This window comes from Neomonachus schauinslandi, chromosome 6, assembly GCF_002201575.2.
Source record: "Neomonachus schauinslandi chromosome 6, ASM220157v2, whole genome shotgun sequence".
NCBI lineage: Eukaryota > Metazoa > Chordata > Mammalia > Carnivora > Phocidae > Neomonachus > Neomonachus schauinslandi.
In genome coordinates this window covers 92,539,477-92,544,783 of record NC_058408.1, presented here as the reverse complement: position 1 = coordinate 92,544,783, position 5,307 = coordinate 92,539,477, and positions in this window count along the sequence as shown.

Below are 5,307 nucleotides of genomic sequence, written 5' to 3'. Positions count from 1 at the left end.
GGAGTCTGATGCTTAACCAACTGCACCATGCAGGTGTCCCACTTCTAGATTTAAATAAGGAAAACATGGAACAAAGGTCGTGGGTACCTTCAGGTGGGCAGTGAAGGTCAGGTCAATCATTGTCTTGGGGTCAGTCACAAGTGGGCAGGGGCTTGCTGGCTCAGGGCAGTCCCTATTCTTTTTTTTTTTTAAGATTTTATTTATTTATTTGAGAGAGAATGAGAGCCAGAGAGATCACAGAGAGAGAAGAAGAGGGAGAAGCAAGCTCCCCACTGAGCAGGGAGCCCAATGCAGGGCTCGATCCCAGGACCCTGAGATCGTGACCTGAACTGAAGGCAGATGCTTAACCAACTGAGCCACCCAGGTGCCCAGGGCAGTCCCTATTCTTGAGGCAGTAGATTGGGTTCCCATCAGGGGGTGCTTTGCCCGCAGGGTCTTTTGCCTGAGTTAAGAGATAAGCTGGAAAGAAGAACTTATTCAATTAGGAAATACAGACTGAGGTCAAAATGGAGATAGCTGAAGTCCTCTTTCAAGCCCTCATATTATTTCACTCCTTGGTAACATTGGACATAGCAAACACTCTCTCCCTTTTATGTTTTATTGCCTTGCAGAGAAGAATTTGCTGCAAAGTAAATGAAGCATGGGCCATAGGGCCCCTCACTGGCACCCTCTTTGCCCATGGACCTACAAGGAGTTCTAGCCATGTGTTCACAGGATCATGAAATCTTGTAAAATTTGCAAAGTACTTTCACTGCAATTAGTCAAGACCACTTTCTCTTTTCATTCTGATCTCCACTTCATCACTTTCTCCCTGCATTTAGGGACCCCGCTCAGGGAAGTTGAGCTGCAAACACATTTAGTTAGGATCTAGTCACACCAGTATAGTGGTACCGGGGGTTGGGGGAGGGGCGGGAGCTCCAGGAATACACATTCCGCCCACTTGGCCAACCTCTCACCCCAAGTTGTGACATGAAAATGTGGACCTGGGGTCATGTCATGACATGAACACGTCCTATGGCACCCTGCTCTATAGGCACTTAGGACGTGGGGGCAACAGTGTTGGAAACAGAGTGAGCTGGAAGCTAATCTGTGAAAAAAATCTTCTAATCTTCAGACACATATATTTGCAAGCAGGGGAATTAGAGTTTCTTTGGCAGTTTATCAAATTAGAAGTTCTCTCCTATCAGGTATATGCTCGATCCTGCAGCATGTGCATTAAAAATGCACTGTGCTTGGGGAGGGGGGTGGAGGGATGGGGTAACTGGGTGATGGACATTAAGGAGGGCATGTGATGTAATGAGCACTGGGTGTTATATAAGACTGATGAATCACTGAACTCTACCTCTGAAACTAAGAATACACTATATGCTAATAAAAATGGGAATCATGCCAAACAGAATTTATCAGAAAAAAACTCTAGGGCAGGAACCTGCTCAGTACTGCAGTGAGTATACACATGTGTACAAGCCTGACAAATTGGATTGCATTTTAATGTACTTGCCACTTCAAAATCTGGTGGTTTCAGATGAAATGGCACCAAAATTGGCACGAGGAGAGTGAAGTGGTCTAAAGAAACTAGTGTTTCAGACACAAAATTCCTATACTTTTTCGTCAGTAAGTCAATGTATGTAGAATGAAAGAAATTTGGTTTCACAATTGCATTGCTCTATGCAATGCAGCAGCAATTTAAAACATATTTGAATTGCTCTTGTATATACATTCATTTTAGATCTTTACTTTTTGGCACTAGCGATTATTTCACTATTCAACTATGATGAGGAGGCAGTATCCTTGTGGAAGCCAAAAACATAAACTGAAAGAAAGAAAGGACAGGTGGAAGGTTTAAAATGCCCCACCCCAATTTTTTTATTATATTGCCACAGAAACTAAAGTCTCTTGTATTCAAAATCATGAAGATTAGGGAAAGATTCATGATAGCCAACAGAAGAGATAAAAATGCTTATGATAATCAAAATATTTGAAACAGGAAAAAGAAAACAGAAGAAGGAAGATGAAAGTAATAGTAAAGGAAAATAAACATTGTACAGTCAAAAGAACACACAAACATCAGAAGCTGCTTCACTTTGATGAATTAACTGATTTTGGTAATTGCCATGATCTTTCATTGTGGTCTGCTATGAGGAACAACAATTTCATTCAACATTGAATAATGATAGAATTCACTTTTTCCAGATTTTGATCTAATAATATTCACAGAGAATTCAACAAAACAGATCATGGGAAAACATATACTTCTCAAACAGATACATTTTATATACATTTAAAATGGTCAAGGGGAGGGGGCCTGGGTGGCTCAGTTGGTTAAGCATCTGCCTTTGGCTCAGGTCATGATCCCAGAGTCCTGGGATAGAGTCCTGCATGGGGCTCCTTGCTCAGCGGGAAACCTGCTTCTCCCTCTCCCTCTGCTGCTTGCCCTGCTTATGCTCTCTCTCTCTCTGTCAAATAAATAAATAAAATCTTAAAAAAAAAATAGTCAAACTGCTATGAGAACCTGGCTAGCCTATTCTAAAACTAAAGGTTGCCTTTATTATTTTATTTGTAGATGGTTTTCAACATGATAGATTACATCAGATGGGTTTTTGAACTGGATAAATACACTAAGAAGTTTAAAAAGTGAAGTATATCTCACAGAGTGCTAGGACACCATGTTTACTTGAAATACTAGTTGACTCTTGAACAACACAGGTCTGAACTGCACAGGTCCACTTATTCATGGATTTTTTCTTTTTTTAATAAATACAGTACTGTAAATATATTTTCTGTTCCTTATGATTTTCTTAATAACATTTTCTTTTCTTTAGCTTATTGTAAGAATATAATATACAGTACATATTACATACAAAATATGTGTTATTGGACTATTTAAAGGTAAGGCTTCTGGTCAACATTAGGCTATCAGTAGTTAAGTTTTGGGGGAATCGAAAGTTATACACAAATTTTTGACTTCGTGAGGTTTGGTGCCTCCCAACCCCCACGTTGTTCAAGGATGAACTGTATATGTGAGTCTAATAAAAATTCATTAAGCCACCTTCTTGAAAAATAACCACCCCCCAAAAAGTAAACAGGGAAAACATTCTGAATTAATCAGAATGCCATAAACTGTAGCAGCAGCTATTAAATTTTTAAATAAAAATAGCATTGGAAAAAAAATGGCTTTGGAGGTCCTAGTGAAAACATTGTGTTCTTCAAACAAAGGTAGTTTTGTGGTTATCCCTGAACTAATTGCTGAATTCTCTTTTTGCATAAGAACTTGGGAAAAAATGTCAAAATAAAAGAATGAATGTGACTTCTCTAAAACCTATTAAAGACTAGTGAATCAAATACATAAACCAGATATCCAAAACTACTCTATTAGTTAAAGTCTATATACAGGAGTGCCAAACACTTTCAGATAGTGATTGTTGTATTCTACATGAACAATAGAAACACCCATGAACAATTTTTAACTTCTCACTAACTAAAATCTGTGACTTTACTCAACAATTGCATTCTTCTACTGAAAAGTATCATGGTCAGGTGTACTATCATGTAACTAGGAATGGTGAAAGCAAAGGGCTACAAGCGTTCTTTTAAAACATTAGTTATAGGGCACCTGGTTGCCTCAGTTGGAGGAATGTGTGACTCTTGATCTCAGGGTTGTGAGTTTGAGCCCCACGTTGGTCATAGAGATTACTTAAAAATAAAATCTTTAAAAAAAACCATTAATTATGCAGAATTTTCTTAATTTGGGGGCGGGGAGAAAAAGCTGCCTTGGTAGTACCTGAAGTTATTGACTACTTCAGTATTTTGCAACGGTTATATTTTACTGTTTTGGTTTTCTCTCATATACAGAGCATTGTATTTATTTATTTATCTTCTTTTCAAAATTTTATTTAAATTCTAGTTAGTTAGCATATAGGGTAATATTGGTTTCAGGAGTAGAATTTAGTGATTTATCACCTACATACAACACCCAGTGCTCATCACAATGCCCATCATCTATTTAGCCCATTCCCCACCCACCTCCCTTCTAGCAACTCTCAGTTTGTTCTCTATCATAGAGTCTCTTATAGTTTGCTCCCCCCTCTTTTTTTTTCCTTCCCATATGTTTGTCTGTTTTTTTTTCTTATATTCCACATGTGAGTGAAACCATATGGTTGTCTTTCTCTGACTTATTTTGCTTAGCATAATACTCTCTAGCTCCATCCATGTTGTTGCAAATGGCAAGATTTCATTCTTTTTGATGGCTGGGTAATTTTCCATTGTGTATATATGGCACATCTTCTGTGTCCATTCATCAGTTGATGGACATTTGGGCTCTTTCCATAATTTGGTTATTGTAGATAATGTTGCTATAAACATTGGGGTGGATGTACTCCTTTGAATCTCATACAGAGCATTTTAAACAAACATGCCAACTCAGATTTTTTTTTTAAAAGATTTTATTTATTTATTTGAGAGAGAGAGAGAATGCACGGGGGGGGAGGGGCAGAGGGAGAGGGAGAAGCAGGCTCCACGCTGAGCAGGGAACCCATTGCAAGGCTGGATCCCAGGACCCTGAGGTCATGACCTGAGCAGAAGGCAGATGCTTACTTAATCAACTAAGCCACCCAGGCACCACTCGGTGCTCAACAACCCCCTTAACAAGCCTCTGTCACACTAATAATAACATCTAAGTCTTTGGCCTGAAGGTCCTATGTGGTTTGACCTCTGCCCACTTTCCAAAGCCATATTCACCACACTCCTCACTGAATCCATGCTACTCCCCGCAGTCTTTCTGCTCCTTGAGCCCTCCAAGCTTGTTGCATCACTGTAGTAAAGGTGCATCCAGTGTTCCTTCTGCTCAGAATGTTTTTCCCCAGTGGCTCTTAAAGAGTAGTTTCTTAGCAAGCCCTTCCCTAATCACTTATTCTAGTGGTTCTCCATCGGGTGGCACCAATCCCAAGGAGGTGTTTAGAAAATGTGTGGGGACATCTTTGTCCCACTGGCATTTAATGGCAGGGTGGGAGGGGATGCCGGGGATGCCAGATGTCTGGCAATATGTCGTAGAGTCTTCCCAATGACGGATTGGCCTGCATACTGCACGACTTGGAGTATCTCACTTGTCATGTAGGGGAAAAACCTGTTTATAATTATGTGTACCAAGAACCCACTCCATAGACCCATAGATACCTAAACACTAAATATTTTTTTGCCTAGTTTTAACATCCACTAAAATTTCTAGGGATGCAATTATCATGTAAATTGATGAAAGATAATCGATTGTTTTGTTTGAGGCATTACCCAGAGTTGTTCCCTGTTTAGGTA